The sequence below is a fragment of the Furipterus horrens genome, unplaced genomic scaffold (assembly GCF_987537825.1).
Source record: "Furipterus horrens unplaced genomic scaffold, mFurHor1.1.pri manual_scaffold_2, whole genome shotgun sequence".
In the NCBI taxonomy this organism is placed as follows: domain Eukaryota; kingdom Metazoa; phylum Chordata; class Mammalia; order Chiroptera; family Furipteridae; genus Furipterus; species Furipterus horrens.
Window position 1 is genome coordinate 1,951,234 of NW_028327172.1, and position 16,533 is coordinate 1,967,766.

General features: G+C 66.0%; 1 protein-coding gene across 1 annotated transcript in view; it reads right to left on the minus strand.

The window, feature by feature from the left end:
• OSBPL5 (oxysterol binding protein like 5) overlaps positions 1-16,102 on the minus strand; it is a 41,906-nt gene extending 25,804 nt beyond the window's left edge. The window contains exon 1 of the mRNA XM_090292950.1: positions 16,014-16,102. The gene's annotated coding sequence lies outside the window, so the exon portion shown is untranslated. The remainder of the gene's footprint in view (positions 1-16,013) is intronic.
• Between the last annotated feature and the right edge of the window lie 431 nt (positions 16,103-16,533).

Here is a 16,533-nt window from a genome sequence, read left to right on the forward strand (position 1 = left end):
ACAGGGGGAAATCGCGGCTTCGGGCGCAGAAGGCCGGCCTTGCCCTGGGGTCATGGCGTGCGGGTGTCTGAGGAGCGGGCACCCAGGCCCCTAGAAACCTGTGGTCTGTCCACTCCCGAGCGCGTGCTCCAGAAAGGCGCACTGACACCCTCTCCTCAGCCCCGGGGGTGCTGCCTGCCACCTGCGCCTCCCTGGGGGGCCAGTGGCCTCCTGCCAAGCCCAGGACGATGGTCTCACTTTCTCCCAGGGCCCGGGGCCTTCCTGGGCGGGGCACCGACGCAGGGCCCTTCCCGCTGTGACCCGGTGGGCGGGCGAACCGCGGTGGGCTTCAGGGGCGGGCAGGGTGGCACCGGGCGCCTTTCTCGGCCCCCAACCTCCTCTGAGCCGGGGCCTGTGGGCTGGGGGCGGGGCTCTGAGGCGGCCGTGGGGCTGGGCCTGCCCCACCCCCTCTTCTCAATCCCTGTCCTGCCACCTGGCTGAGCGTGTTACCTTCGCCATTTTACAGGTGGGGGAGCCGAGAGGCGGCCCCAGGCCACAGAGCTGATGGCACCGCCCGTGCCTGAGCCGCGCTGGACTGACTGTATAACCACCACCCACCCACCCATCCACCCTCTCCCATCCGTTCACCACCCGCCTCCCACCTGCCCACCCTGCAGCCCACCCCCCCATCTGCCCCTCCGTCCATCCGTCCGTCCATTTATCCAACATCTGCCCACCCCCCACCTGCCTAGGCCCCCGCATCTGCCATCTGCAGCCACGCGCTCCTTCCAGGACTCTCCCTGGGAAGCCCCCGCCCCCGGCAGCCTGATTTACCTCTTCCCTCCCTGGCTCCTTCCTGTTCGCTCATCAGACACACAGAGGTGACGTTCTAGGCCTGAACCGATGGTATGGAACAGACACCCCCAATTCGAAGGTGATACAGGTGCGTGCGGCGAGTGTCCCCTCTGGATCCTGTCACCCCCAGACCAGGGCCCCTGCCAGCCATCGGCTCAGACTGGGAGGGCGGCACTTCTCATTCTGTGGCTTCAGGGCCTGCACGGCTCTTCTGAAGACACACGTCCCTGGTCCCCAGTGTCCACGCCTGGCTGCTGTTGGGGGCCACCTACGCCCATCGGGCAAGGTCACGGTGTGAAGCCTTCTGGTCGTTGCCGAGGTAAACGCAGGTCACCTTTCCCCAGCGGCTCCTCGCTGCCCAGTGTCCCGCGGTTTTCGGGGCTCCTCCCACCTCCCACCTACTCACTCACCCTCTCTGCCAAGCTCCCCCCCACCACGAGGGGCCGCTGCTCAGGAACCCCCGGCCCCTGAATGTCCCTGCCCACAGCTCCAGGGGCTGGACTTAAATTCCCACGATTCCACGCTGAGCTTAAATGTCACTGCCAGGGGCTGGCCGCCCCTCACCTCTCACACAGTGTGAGCTCCCCACGGCACGGGGCGGCCCTGCGCGGTCCCGCTTACACTCACTCCTTCTGCGTCAGCCCCTCCCCCCAGCAGGCAGGCTCTAGGAAAGTGAGCCGGGTTCGTCCGTCCGTCCGTCCTCTGCATGTCCCCAGCACAGGCAGCAGGGGCGTGCAGCAGGTGTGAGCAGCCCCGGGCGTCAGAGCCAAGGTCCTGGCTTCCTTCCTCCTCGTCTGCGGGTCTGGGCGGATCCTCAGAGAGGTGACCAGGGTCGGGTCGGGGGCTGACCACCCCCCCGCGAGGGTCCTGTCTGGCCACCCGCTACCCCCACACCAGGTGCCCGGTGCGGCTGACGAATGTGCCCTGGCCTCTAGGCACCGGCAGGAGGCGGGGGCTCTGAGGGTCTGCAGCCCCAGGGAGGCTCGGCGCTGGGAGGACCCGGGAAGCTGCCAGTCGTAGCCCCGCGGGAGCCCGTCCTTGAGGGCAGGGCAGAAGGAGGGACGAGGCCACGCACCCCTGGCTGGGCCAGCAGCCACCCGGACTGAGGTTCCTGGGCCACCTGGATGCCGAGGGGGGACAGGGGGAGAGCACGGGAGGGAGTCAGCTCTGACCCCCGCTTGGCCCCTCTCACCCTGGGAGCTGCGCACCCCGACGTCAGTGGGCGGTGGGCCCACGTGGCGACGGCTCCGAGCACAGGGTGCAGGTCAGGCTCCGCCCCCGCCCAGAGCCTGAGTTCGAGTACTTGTTTGGGCCCCTGGCATGTGACAAGCTCTCTGACCCAGGGCCAAGGCCGAGCGGCTAAGAACAAGGCCTGGAGAGCAGACAGGAAGCCCAGCCCAGCCCCGTTCCTGGGCCCCTGCTGCCGCTCCCCCGCCGGAAGCTGCCTTCCAGGCTGACACCCCACCCACCCTAACGCCACCTTCAGGCCAGAATAATGGGGTCCTTGTAAAGAAAGGTCATTGGGCCTTAGGTCGGGGCTGCTCAGGCAGATGGCAATGTGGGGCCGGAAGTCACCAGGCCTCAGCTCTCCACGGGGAGGGCCGAGGTTCCGAAGGGATCGCAGCTCCCCTGCAGGGCGGGGTGGGGGGCAATTCTGACCACACCCGTTCCCGTCAGTGCCATCCCACGGAGGTCTGGGGGAAAGCGGCCAGCCCTGCCCCGAATGGCCATGTGGCCTCAGGTAGCCACGCTGGTCTCTGAGTCCCTCTTTGTAAGCAGGGGTTTGCTCTGAGGGGGTGCCAGAGTTTGGGTTGGGGGGCCCTGCTGAGGCTGAGACAGGCGACAAAGTGTGAGCCCCCGCCAGTGCCCACTGGTGCCTGGTTGGCTTTCTCAGCAGCGCCCGGTGTGACAGGAGGGCCCAGCTGGGCTGCAGGGAAGGGGACCACATGTTCCCGGGCAGTGGCATGTGGCTCAGGCCCCCATCACGACAAGCTACCTGTAGAAGCCGGCACATGCACTCCACCAGCACTGCCCACGCATCCACACGCACGTGTCTGCCTGGATCAGGTGGCTGCAAAGAGGATTTGGAGGAAAACACTCTGGAATCAAGGGTGTGCTCCGGTGCCCACCTGCGTGGTTCTCCGTCTGCACGCTCCGCGGAGCGGTCAGTGAGTCCCCGGGGAGGACAGCGGCCCCCACGTCAGTACCACACGGAGCACCTGAACGTGGGGGTCTCTTTTGTGTTCCAGACACTTGCTCAGGCCCTAAGCTAGTGACCATGAGGACAGAGAAAACCGCCCAGGTCTCCAGGGCCACCCCATGGAGGACCCCCCATTCCCCCGGGAGCAGACCCCAGCACGAGGGCCCAGAATCTGCCCGGCTGCTGTTCCTGTGACCCGGCGGGGCTCCAATGGGGTGGCGTGGCAGCCCCCGTGGGAGCAGCATGTGGGTGTGGGGAGCAGCCTGGGGTGTCCCGACTGCTGTCCAGGCCTTGGGACAGGGGTGGGGCTTGTTCAGTCTCCAGTGCTGATGGACCTCAAAGTGCCCCAGGCCCTTTAGTAAGTACGTCCCCACCTGACGCGATGCTGTGACACCAGAAGGGGGGGGAGGGGGCGGGGGAGGGCGGAGCTTGTCACCCCATTTTACGGATTCAGACATCTAGGCCCCAAGAGAGGAAAAAACCAGCCTGAGGTCTCGTGGCTCAGGCCATGGCCAGGTCCCTGGGCGGTGGCGCAGCTCCAAGCCCCCAGTGACCTCTGCCCTGAGGAGATGGCCCAGGGCAGGGGCAGAAAGAAAGGCGAGGGCCAGGCTCCTGGCAGTGCGGGGTGGGCGGGCACTGGGCCTGCCCAGAGATGTTTCCCAGGCACTACAATGCAGTCGCTAAGCAGGAAGTGGCTTGCCCTGCACAGGGGACAGTGGTGGCCACACCTTGAGGTTCCCTGGCTGACTCAGCCGGGTCACGTGTCTGTGGTAGGGCAGGCCGCTGTCGCCTGCCCGCCTGGCCTCCTGACCCACACTGGGCCAACGGCGAGCTCGGGGCCACGGTCAGCAGGCCCGGCACCGCCCGCTAGCCCTTCCTCTGCGGCCAACCACTCCCTCCCGGTGCCGGGTGTGGCGCCTGCTGCAGGGCGGGCCCCCGCGTCCCACCCATACCCAGCTGCTGTCCCCAGAGGAAGGAGAGTTTGCTGCCTGGGTGCCAACCGCAACGGGTCAGGAGTGCAGGGCTGTGGGGAAATGGGGTGTCGGAGCCCAGCCGCGAGGTCGCGGACCCTGCCCTGCTCCTAGACCAGCCGGGGCCTCTTGCCTGCCTCTGAAACAAGACTGTGGATTCGGGGTCCTAGGGGGCCTCATGCCATGGGCGGGGCTGGCTTCTGTCCTGGGGCCCTTGACATACCGGGCACCCTTCTGGGGTGCTAACGTCCCTCAGACACCTTCTTGTCCAGCTTTCCCACTGAGGCTCCTGCCCTCGTGCCCCCTGGGGTGAAAGTCCCATAGACCATCAGTGAGGCGGCTGCATGGGGGGGACTGGACCCTAGACACCCTCCCTCCCCAGCACAGGCCCCTCGTTGTCCTCGCAGTGGGGCTTCTGGGGTGCCAAGCTCCCCAAGGCCTTCAGGAAGCAGGTTTTGGGGGTCTCATCACAACTTGAGCGCATGGAGGGACCCAGAGGGGTCCTGGCCTCCCTGACATCAGTGATGGTTCTCATATGAACTGCAGGGGCCCCAGTTCTCACGCAGCAGCAGCCCCCCAGCACTGTCCGCATGCTGCCCTGCACACATCCTCCCCGGCCGGACTCGGAACTTGCCAGCAGGTGGTGGCAGGCACGCAACACCCTCCCCCCCCCCATCTGCCCCTCCCCCCGTCCAGGGGCTGGGAGGATCCGAAATCTTGGAAGCAAAAGAGACCCCCAGGGTTCAGGTGCTCTGTTTCCTGCCTTCTCTCCATTTTACAGACGCAGAGACTGAGGCCAGAGAGCGAGCTGACTCCACTGGGGCCGCGTGGCCGGGTTAGCGCCTGGTGCCCGGACTCCCGCTCGCCAGGGCAGGAGGTCCTGGACCCCCCGACCCTGGAAGCGAGGGGGCTGCCCACGTCTGCCTGGGTCCTGCCCACTGGACACTGTGCCTTCAAGTCCCTTACTCTGCAGGCCGCTCCTTCCCCTCCTTTCCCTGGCCGTTTATCCCGGGAGGGGCTTCGGGCTGAGCTGGCCTCTGGGCGGGCGACGCTCTGCCCGTGAGGATGTCCGTAAGGACACGGGACAGAGCCAGGAACACAGGAAGGACAGACCTTCTACGCGGTCAAGCCAGGCATGCCGCGACCCCTCCGCCGGCGTCTGCCGCGGCCCCCTGACAGAGCTCCCCCGCCCCGGACCCCGCAGCACTGGCTCTCTCCTGGTCTGCACACATTTCTAACCGGCTCCTTCACCTGGTTTCCTGGACGAGAGTGGACCAGACAAAGAAACACGCTTTTCAGGAAGGGAAGTGCCTGGCAAGCCATCCAGCAAGAAGTTTTAAGGAAAGTGGTCTCAGTGCAGGGCCAAACGGCCCTGCAGAGGGCAGCGTCCCTCCAGGCACCAGGGTGTCGGCCGCAGGCGTGGGCGGGCGCGGTGGGCCCTGCCAAGTGCGGGTGGGTGGCCTTGGGCAGGCTTCGTCACCTCTCTGAGCCTCAGGGTCCCCGTCTGTAACGGGGCTGATGACAGAGCTCACTGCAGGAGGCTGCTGTTACAATTTATTGATTGATTTCAGAGAGAGCGCACGCGATTTGCTGTGCCACTTACTGATGCCTGTATTGGGGGGTGCTTGTTTGTGCCCCGACCGGGGATGGAACCTGCCACTTTGGGGTATCGGGACGACACTCTAACCCACTCGGCCACCGGGCCAGGGCCTGCAAAAGGCTGCTTTAAGGATGCAAGGGAATAAGTCATTTTAAAAGCCCTTACTGAAATGTTAATCATTATGAAAATTCATCGTAATGACCCAAGCCACCCGGAAAAAGGTTAAATTATTTATCACTGATACTTGAAGGTTGGCAGGCAGCCTGCGTGTCCTGCATTTTAGGAAGATTTCTACTGGACACAGTCAAGTTCTCAGGGGTCTGGTGCTTGGTGGGGACAGACCCCTGTGGCTGAAGAGGAGTGTCCCCCAGGGCCATGCGCCCCATGGGGTTGCTCCTGTCCCGGCAGGCTGACGGGGGCCGGGGCAGTGGCCTGAGGCTCTGGGATCGGCCGGGGGGTGACGAATGGCCGCGTCTGGGAGACAGGCACGCCTGAGGTAAACAGCGTGTTCCTTGTGCTTTCGAGATTTAAAAATAAACTGGAAAGTAGACACAGTTTAAAAATAATGAACTGGGCAGGAGGACAGTCGTTTGCCTGTGCGCCTCTGTCCCATCATCCCGGAAACCGAGGTCTCAGCACTGGCGGACGGCAGCGCGGCGCGCAGAGCTGGCAGAGACCCGCAGGGCTGCGGTGGCCCAAATGGGGGTGCCCCTGAGGGGCCCTCGTGGCTGCACCGAGAGTGAGGGACAGATGTCCACTTTGCATGGGCGAAATCTTTCCCCTCTTCTTGCTGCATTTGGGGTTCTCAGGAGCACTTGGGGTAGTAGAGGCTCCGTGTTCGCACCCACATGTAACAGCAGCCTGCCTGCCTGGTACCCCGGGGTCCCCCTCTTCTCACAGGGCCACCAGCATGGCTGAAAGGGCTCTGCCGCCGCCTCTGCCGCCGCCACCGCCGCCCCCTCCTCCCAGGACAGGACACAGGACACGCCTCTCATGGGCCCCAGCCTGCCCAGCCATGGACAGCCCACAGTGGGCCCCCTCAGGCCTGCCAGTAGGGAGGGGCAGGGGACCCCTGGGGCAGACCCCCGCCATTGCAGAGCAGGGTTGGGGTGCAGGGAGGGTCAGCACATAGCTTCTGGCACAGGGAGGGCTGGGAGCATGTGCAGATGGGGGCCCCCTGGCCGCAGCCCCCCGTCCACGGCCTGGAGGTCCCCAAGCAGCCACCGCAGAGGGGTCGTTTGCTAACCTGGGCCAGGGTGCAGTGGTGACGGGCAAGCGGGCCGGGGCCTGGGATGCTGGGGCCGAACAGCCTCGAGGCGCCGGGGCCCGTGAACAGCAGGGACTGGCGGCAGAAGGACGGCTTTCTGGGACGGACTTCCTGCCCACGGGGGAGGGGCTCAGACCCTGGGGCCCCGGCTGCGGCGCCATGTGTGGGAGCCACGCAGGGTCTGGGCTGCTCGGCTCCATCCCGGGTCCCGGCGCAGGAACCGCAGGCTGAGCCAGTGCGCCTCGGTGGGTCCTTGTCAGAAGAGATCAGGACCCAGACGCCCACAGAGGGACGACTGCATGGGGACTCAGGGAGGAGACGGCCGTCTATACATCCAAAAGAGAGGCCACAGGAGGGACCCGTCCTGGGACACCTGGGTCTCAGCCTCCGGCCCCCAGGACGGGGACCGTGAGTGTCTGTGGCTTAAGCTGCCGTCTGTGGGGCTCTGTCACAGCAGTTGACAGATGCACCCACGCAAGCCAGCCTCCCTGAGATAGGAGGGGAGGCACTGAGCACCCGAGGTCCCTCTGCCAGGACCGAGAGCCAGCAAGGGGGCTCATGTCCTGCCTGGGCCCCTTCCTAGCTGGGTGGCCGTGGGCTCCCGGGGTGGTCCACTCCCAGAAGCCCAGACCAGCAGGCAGCGTCTTCCTCCAACACTGGCTTCCACCCATCGGCCGCGTGGAAACGCCGCGGTCCGGGACCTGGCCACTACGGGCCCCACGGCCTGTCTGGCGGTGGCGGTGCGTGTTTTCAACCCGGGGCCTCTGCGCTCTGACTACTGAGTCCACCAAAAAGTCCGTGTGGTTTGTTGCGTCAAATCAAACACACATTTTTTTCATTTTCACCACTAACTATTGATTTGGATATTTTGAGTACGTCGGCTCTCTCCCGAGGGGCAGAACATTGATTGTTCTCAATTAATTTGATGGCTCTCAACCTCGGCAGGTCTGCCCGACCAGGGGCGCTGCCTAGCGAGGGGGCCCCGCGTGAAACATCGCAAACGGCTTCTGACACGCTCGGTCGGTCCCAGCGCCTCCTCCGCACGCAGCACAGACCCCTTCTGCCTCTCAGCTGCGTTCTTGCATTTCTTGAAATGACAAAGCACAAGACACCAAACACGTGGTGCATTTTCTTCCGTCTTCAACACTCAAACGGCTAGACGAACATTCGCCAATGCTGATAAGTTGTTTTTAAACGCACGCCGAGAGGACAGCCATCACAACAGTCTAATGAAGTTGTTTAGAATGAATTTAAAGACGACTAAGCGCCCCTAGAGCCATCGTAGGGAAAAAACCGAACGAACGTTTCGGCCGACCCAGGACCTGCCCACGGAGCGCCCCCGGGACCCCCACCGCCTCCGGGGCGGCCGGTCCCCCGCCAGCCTGACAGAGGTGTACCGACGAGGAACCCGTAAGGCAGCGACGGTGTGCGCGAGGTGAGGACTGGGTATGCGGCCCCCGGGGAAGGAGGCTCCCGTCTAGGTAATGACAGGCCCCCTGCCTCCCAGCCACCTGTTTTTCTCATTGTCCTGTTCCCTTAGTATGTTTCAGTCACACGATCCCGTGTTACCGACTACAGTCACCTAACAGAACGTGCTCGTCCGTGAGCGACCCCCGGGGGCCCGGCAAGCCTGCCCGCGGAGCCGCGTTCCGCCTGCAGCCCTGGGAAGTCTCTCCCTCCAGGGGCAGGGGAGCCTGTGATCTTTCTCGAGGGCAGACGTGCAGGCGGGCCTCCGAGGCCAGGAAAGTCAAGGCACTTGCTGCGCAAGCGAAAGCCCGCGTGGCCCCCAGACAGCACCGGGAGCCCAGGCCCCCGCCCTGCCAGGAGACTCAGTGCTGCGCGCCCGCCCGGGGCTGGGTCCTGGGAAGAAACCCCTGCGCATACAGCTCTGGGTTCACTGTGTCCCCTTCCTCCCTGTCGGCTCGGGGACAGGCCGACACCCCCGCATCCCCAACGTGCGCCGGGCGTCAACAGCAGCCGTGGGCCGCGTTGCTGGAACGCCAACACCCCACTCCGGCCGACGCCCCAGAGGAGCTCCCAAACACAGACGCACTCCAGGGATGACATGGGACCGCCCGAGTGTCCCTGCAGGGGAACGGGCGTACACAGTGACTGATTTATATAAAACAAGGGACGTGGGTGAGGAGCAGGCCCTCGGAACCGCACGGCTCAGAAGTCGCCAGGGGTTTCGGACGTCTCTGCAACGCCGAAATTACGAGGCCTGCGAAGGCCCAGGAAGGCCCATCGGCAGTCACGTCACGTCCGCAGCGAAGCCAGGGAGCCTGGGTTTGTTTGTGGCTCCGTCCATATATAGTAAAACCACAGGAACACGCCTGGGATCGCTGGCCGGGAGCGCCCGGGGGAAGGCGGGCGAGGGGGCGGCGCCGGGCCGGCCCAGCCAGACCTCAGGGCCTGAGAAAGTGGGGTCGGCTCCATTCCTGCGTGTGGTTCCCGCCGTTAAATCTCCCACAGTCGTTAAGCATTAATAAAGCTTCTCGTTAGTGATACAGAGACGGCCCCTTCCTGGCGGAGCCTCAGGGACGGCAGGCCGGCAGGACCCAGCACTCGCCCTGGGCCGGCTCTATGGGGGGGCCCGGGGCCCCGGGACCGGTGAGAAAACTGAGGCCGGGAGCTTAAGGGACTCGCCCCGGGGCCCTGGGCTAGTGAGGTGTCTGAGCCGGGGGTGTCCCATCTGGTCTGCAGACTGCTGAGCCCGCGGTCTGACCGCCACCGCGTTGTGTGCATGTGGTCAGACGGTCACAACAGCACGGAGCCCCCGCAGAAGCCAGGAGTGCTGCCGACACCCCGCCAGCCAGCGGCAACAGAGCAATCCAACCCAACAGCCTCAGGGGCTCACTGTCCCCCGCAAGGAGGAAGGAGGAGGGTCAGCCAAGGAGGCCCCGCCCATAAGAACAAGGGACGGGCAGAGAGCGCCCGGAACTCACCCTGGAGACACAGGCTGTGCAGAGAAGGTGCCCAGCCAGGGACCCAGCTCCCCGGGCGCCTGGTGTTCCCCGCACACCGCTGCGGGCGGTCGCTGTCGGGGCGCTGAGTGCTGTCCTTGGTGGGGTGCTCAGTCTGCGCGCTGGACCGCCCCAGAGCAAGGGCCTTCCAGGCACCGGGACAGCCCGTGCTAAGGCAGACTGGGTGGCTCCCGCCCCGCTCACCCTGAGGGCCACAGCAGGGTGACACCCCCAGCTGGGAGAGCAGAGCCGAGGAGCGGAGCGGGGGAGGAGGACGTGGGCCTGAGGCCCACCAGCAGCTGGGCACTGGCTGTGTTGCTGGGCGGCCCTGCCTGGCAGCGCGGCGTTGGAGAGAAAGCTGGCGGCGGGGAGGGAGCGGCCGCCGGCCTCAGGCCCGGGCACAGGTCTGCGTGGGCACCGCAGTGGAGGCCCCGGTGTGGCTGGGCCCGGCCGGTGAGGCCCCCTTCCAGGTGGGCTGCTCTCCCCCTCCGCTCGGGGACCACGGGGCCGAGGGTGCCATGAGGTGGCACGTGGTCCCACAGCACCAAGGGCTTCCCCCAGGCTGGCGCAGCGGGCGGCCTGCTTTGGGGCCTGCAATGCCCTCCCCTGTCCTGCCCTGGACCCCAGGAAGGTGGGGTGAGGGAAAGCCGCACCTGCGGGGGGGGTGGGGGGTGACCAGGCAAGCGAGTGAGGCTGGTCTCAGTGGGAGCCTGAGAGATGAGGGAGGAAGGAGACACAGATGTCCAGTCACTTCCAAACTTTTTAAAATTAGTAGAAACTGTTTTCCGTATAAAACCTGATGTGAATCTTTGGGTGCTGGGCACCCGAGCCCTCTGCAGAGCCCTGGCCCGGGGTGGGGGTGAGGGGCCCTCACTGTATCGGGGCTCTGTCTGATGCTCCCCAGCATCCCTGAGGCCCTACTGTGCGCCAGGAGCTATGTCGGTGTCACCAGCACGCTCACCCCATGCGCACGTGAGAGACCAGCCCGTGACCTCCCACGGGACGGCTGTGCGGGGCTCACAGGCCGGGACGCAGCGAGTCAGAAGGTAAAGGACCCGCTGGGCCCAGCGCCCGGGCTGAAGGCCTCCAAGCCGCCTCACTGCCCAGCCCGGCCCGGCCCAGAGGCAGGGACCTGCGGGTCTTCTGCAGGAGCGGGTCGATGCAGGAGAGCCTGTCTTGTTCCTCCTGGGGACGGCCGAGTGCCAACCTAGACACCTCGGGACCGTGGCAGAGGCGTGGAAATAGGCCCCTGAGTGGGCAGGAGCTCCAGCCGCGGCCTCCTGGGCCACGTTCTCAGGGCCCTGCACCACGGTGGCCACGCTGGCCTTTAGTGTCCAGCGGGGAGCCTAGCCCTGTCTCCCAGGGTTGGGTGAGGACCCCACAACCCTATGCCCATAGGGGATCCAGGCTAGTAAGGGCCCCTGGGCCCCTGGGTGTCACCCCAGGAGTGGCTGAGAACTGGTGGCAAATGGGAGAACGTGACACACACCCCGCCAAGTCCAATGAGACCCAAACGCTTGCTTACTCACTTCCCTGCCCAGCCAACCCCAGACACAGCAGTAAGTGCCCCGGGAATGTCCCCCGGTTTCCCTGGTGATGGCCCAAGACCTCGAGCCTGCGGACCTCAGCCCCTCTCTGGCCTGCATCCCAGGGTGTGCGTGACTCCTGGCTGGGGGTGGGTGGGTGGGGACTCAGCCTCTGTCCCTGCTGCCCAGACGCGCACTGGCCTCCTGGGGCAGGGGTTCTCCCCCACAGTGAGGGGAGCCTCCTGCGGAGCCCCGGGCCCTTGAAGGTCCTCTCCCCCGCATTCACCCCAATAGACGGGCATGCAAATCCCTGCTGCTACTGCTGCGCCTGCTGCCAGCAGCTGAGACGCAGAGAAGGGGACGCAAGCCACGGGCCCTTTAACGGCCCCTCTGACGTATTCACCCCAATAGGCGGGCGCAGGAGATCCTGCTGCTGCAGCGCAGCCTGGCAACCCCGTGCCCCATCCCGCCCCTCCCCGCTGCACAGCCGGCCCTGAGCCGCATGCCCCTCTGCAGGCGGACACACCAATGCCAGGATGGGCCTTCCTGGGCAGTGGCTGGGCTTCAGCTCCTGGTTGCTGACCCCGCTGGCCGAGGGGAGGGACAGAGGTGTCGGCCCAGGAGGCCTCACGCCCTCCTGGCTCTGGGCCCGGCCCACCTCACCTTGCCAGGCATCACCTCCCTCTGCCTTCCTGGGGACTTTCTTGTCACCCAGGGTCCAAACTCCCCCTGCCTTGGACAAGGGGAAGTGACCCCCTGGCCGGTCACAAGGGCAGCCTGGCCCGCGGCCTGTGGGCTGGGCTGTCCCCATGTGAAGCCTGTATGAATGGGGTTCTGCTGTGGCACCTCGACTTCCCCTTGAGCCCTTTGCCCCCCAGGGTCAGAGGGGCCCAGGCAGGTTAGTCCACCTCCATGTGCCAAGTGAAAAATGCAGGCCCTTGTCCCAGGTTAGCCACGCTGCACTCTGTACTTCCAATTCAGGAAGGACAGGATGCGGGGGTCAGGGGAGGCAGGCTGGGTCCCCACCCAGGGGACAGGAGGATGGGAGCCAGTGAGGGGTGGGATGGGGGTGGGAGAGACAGCCACCAGCTTCCCTGAGGAAAGACAGGTATGCGGCTTCCCATGAACACGGAGCGCCTACTGCACGCCAGGCGCCGGGAGGAGGGCCCCGGGCAGACATTCAAGCAGCATGTGGACAATGACCCCATGAGCTGACAGCGTTGTGGGGGGCCTGGCTCTGGTCCCGCCCTAACTCCACATCAGTCACTCAGTTACACACACCAACGGAGATCACTTAAATACGGATCGATGCAACCAGAACACAAAACACAGCCACCTCAGGATGGACGCTGTAGTCGGGGACAGAAGGTCTCCCGGATAAGGGACATCTGAGTTAAGATCTGAATCAGCACCCTGGGCAGAGGGTGCAACCAGTGCAAAGGCCCTGGGGTCGGAGAAGCAGGGTCTGGGGCTGGGCGCCCATAAGTGAGCGAGGAGGTAAGAGAGCTCACAGAGGCAGCAGGGGCCGTGCCCAGGGCCTGGGGCAGGAGCAGGGTCTGGAATTACTCTGAGCCCAGTGGGAACCATGAGGGACTCTGAGCGGGTAAATCACGTGATGAGGATTTATATATTTAAAGATCCCGTGGCAGCCAGTGGAGCAGGACAAGTGGGGCCTGAACGGGGAGCCTGTGGGTGGCCAGGGTGACCCTGCAGACTCCTCGAGCCGTGGGCGGGGGACAGCAGTGGGTGTGAGCAGGCTTGGGAGGCCTGGATGAGCTGGCTCTGAGATTCGGGACAGGCCCTGGGGTCACCACCGCCCTTAGAGCTGGCTGACCAGGCGCCTGCCCTGAGTGATGGGGATGGTCCCCTGCCAGCTGGATGACCCACCTAACCTCGGCAATTCTCTGATGGCCGAATAGTCCCAAGCCTCTCTCCCCCCATGCCAGGCATCTCTCAGATCTGTGATCCCAGTTACAGAGGTCCGCTCCTTGGGGGTCCCAGAAGCCCTTCGAGGCTGCCCCACACCTGAGTCCTTCAACGTTCCTTACCTTGGGTGGCTTGTCCCCAGCCGCTTGGCCAGACAAAGAGCTCTAAGCCAGGGGGAGTCACTGCTGTGACTGGCTTTCCATCAGGCAGGCCCCGAGCACACAGCTGCCCCCGCCCCCCGCACGGACACCAGCACCGGGCACGCTGGGGGCCGCAGCTCGGAACAACTGTGATGTTTCGAGAACACCACAATCCAAAGTCCGGGTGCTTTGTGCCCGACCGCACCCCACCCCTGGGGAAGGACCGCTGGCTGCTCACACCGCTCCCGGGGAGCAGCCGGCGCGAGGAAGGCACTGGCGGCGGCGAGGCCGGGGCACACCCTCCGAGGGCCCACCCGCAGCAGCTGGGCAGGTCACGGGCGCTCTGCACCGGAGCAGTCCTCTGTGATGGCCGTGAGTGGCACACATGTCTCCCAGGCAGCACACCGGTGGCCTTCGGGAGGTCGCAGCCTGTCCTGCACCACCCACGTCTGGCCCCCGGCACGCGGCGGTGCCCACGGGCTCCCTGCAACCCTGCAGACAGCCGGGCAGTGGCAGCCAGGCCACAGTGGGCCCCGCGCCGGGAGCCGGGCCTGAGAGCTGCCTTCACGTCAGAACGGCTGGGGTCCTGCTGGTCGCACCGGGCACCCCAAGGCCTCCGTTCTCTGCAGCCCCAGTCCCGGGTCTCGCCGCCAGGCTGCACCTGTACACCCCTGAGTGGGGTCTGCACTGCTCCTCAGCTGTGGCCGGACACCTGTCCCTGGGACAGCGAGTGAGACGGGGCGGGGCAAGCTCCTGTCCCCGTGGGGGCCTCTCCTCCACCTGTACACTGTGTGTGTGTGTCTGCGTGTGTGTGCACCAGCACCGGCGTAACACGAAATCAGCGCAAAGCACAAGTCCCCGACACAGCTGCCGGGGACGCATGATGCATGACGGCCTTCACACCGCTGTCTCGTCGTGGGGTTTTTGTTCCCTCCCCAGCGCAGCATGTCAGATCACTATCACTGCTCGGAGCGCTTCCAGGGAGCGAGATTTCAGGAGGGAGAGCGCTCTGGCCGCGTTCAGCAGAGCGAATGCCATGCCCAGGCAGGGCCTGCGAGCCCACTCTGCAGGGAGCCGGCCCAGGGCTCTGAGGGAGGCCCTATCTGGGGCCCGGAGGCCAGCGGGCCTGTCCCAGGAAGGAGGGCCCCCCTTGACATCTGCCCAGGGCTCAATGCCTGCACAGCGGAGTCCCCAGGGTGAGTCCCCAGCAGGGGCCATCTGCTTTGTCACCTTTTCTACACACGCCTGGCAAGGCAGACCAGACACCCAGCGCCCGCCTCCTGGCACCCTGGCCCTGCCCCACGTGCATGCAGGCAGACAATGGGATCCGCAACTCCGGGGCTTGAAGCCTGAAGGTGGGGGGCGGGGGCGCGCAGATGACCCTGCGCTGTCTGCCACCTGCAAAGTCGGTCGAGTTCCAGGAGCGGTCAGGCCCCCACAGCAAGGAAGCAGGTAAAATAGTGACAGCCCCGTCAGCCAGCTACTGGGAGGTTGGGGCTCCTGCCGTCTGGGACTTGGATCCAGGCCATGTACACAGTTCCATGGGTGTACACAACCATCCCGAAGGCTGCGCCCACACTCCTGCCTGTGACGCCCGGTGCCTGCCCCCGGCCTGGTGGCTGTGCCCTGGGGGATGGTCACAGAGCTCCATCTGTAAAAGGCACCTTGAAGGGGCTCAGGCAGACGGCGGACAGACAGACACACGTGTACATTATTCCTCCTGGAGGCAGGGGAGCGGGACTCCCGCCGCGCCTCCGGCCTGGTCCAGCCCAAGGGTGGCTGAGGGGCAGACAACCCCGACTTCCCGGGAGGACCTGTCCATACCCCCAGGAGCTACTCAAATCTAACTCCGCGGCTGACAGCAGACAGCCCGCTGAGGGCCAGAGGAGGGGGCACTACCCAGGCAGCCCAGGCTGGTGGCACCATATCCCTCCTCCCCAGCCCCCAGGACCCCCCCGGAGACTCACGCCCCTGGAACAGTTCCTGAGGTTCCAGATCTTTAGGGGGACAGCGGCCTAGAGGTGGAGCCTGTGGCTGGTGGGTGAGCTGGCAGCCCCTCACTCTGTGGACCCAGACGGAGCCGCCCTGGGAACGGTCCGGAGCTGGTCCAGATGTATCATCCCCGCCCCTCCGGACCCAGGTCAGCGCAGCCGCGGGCACAGAGCTGGCTCCTCCAGGCGGACAGACACAGCCGCTTCCCTCCCGCCCCGCTTCCTTCCAGCCGCACCAAGTGGGGAGCCGCGCTGCGCACTCCGCTCCCACACCCGGGCCCCACCCGCGCCCCAGCCCTCCGGGGCCTGGAACCGCCCCACGCCACTCTGGGTTCCCCGCCCGACGGGTCAGGGCGGGTCCCCGCAGCGCCGGCCACTGTGGGGGTCCGCGGGGCTGCGCCGGAGTCCCCAGGGTCCAGGCGCTGCGACGCGGGGTTCCCCCGACCCCCAAAGCTGGCCGCCGGCGGCCCGCTGGACGCTCCGGGCCCTCTGTGCCTCGGCCTCTCGGGACCCCTCCCCGGACCCCTCCCCGACCCTCCCCGGGCCCCTCCCGGCCCCCGCGGCGCCCGTTCCCGCCGCTCGGCGCCGCTCCTACCGTGCGGAGAGCGGGGACGCGGGGCTCAGCTGGCGGCGCGGCAGCTGCAGGAAATGCCAGAAGACCGACCCGGCGCGTTCGCGGAGGGAGGGAGGGAGGGAGGCAGGGAGCGAGCGCAGAGGAGGGCGGAGGCGCGGCGGCTGCGAAACCCCGGGCGGGATCGCTGCGCCGCCGGAGCAGGCGCCGGGGACCCGGGTCCCCGCGGACTCTCCGCCTCCTCGGGCCCTCTCCCTGGCGGCCCTGGGGCTCACGCTCACCGGGAAGGGCCCTTCGGAGGCGGCCGCAGGTCGGTCTGGACTCTCCCCCGGAAAATGTGCAGGAGGGGTGAGTGGGGTGGCCAGGGGGACCAGCTTCTAAGGGTTCTTGCATTTCGGGGTGTGGGATGTGTGCCCCGCATCAGCCCACCCTAGCCAGAGGACGGGGTGCCCCCTCTCTCTTTCTGAGCCCAAGAAACTGTCAGCATTTCCCCTCTGTCACTGAGGTCTCCAGAACGCAAGCGGGACCCCAGAAAGCTGACCCT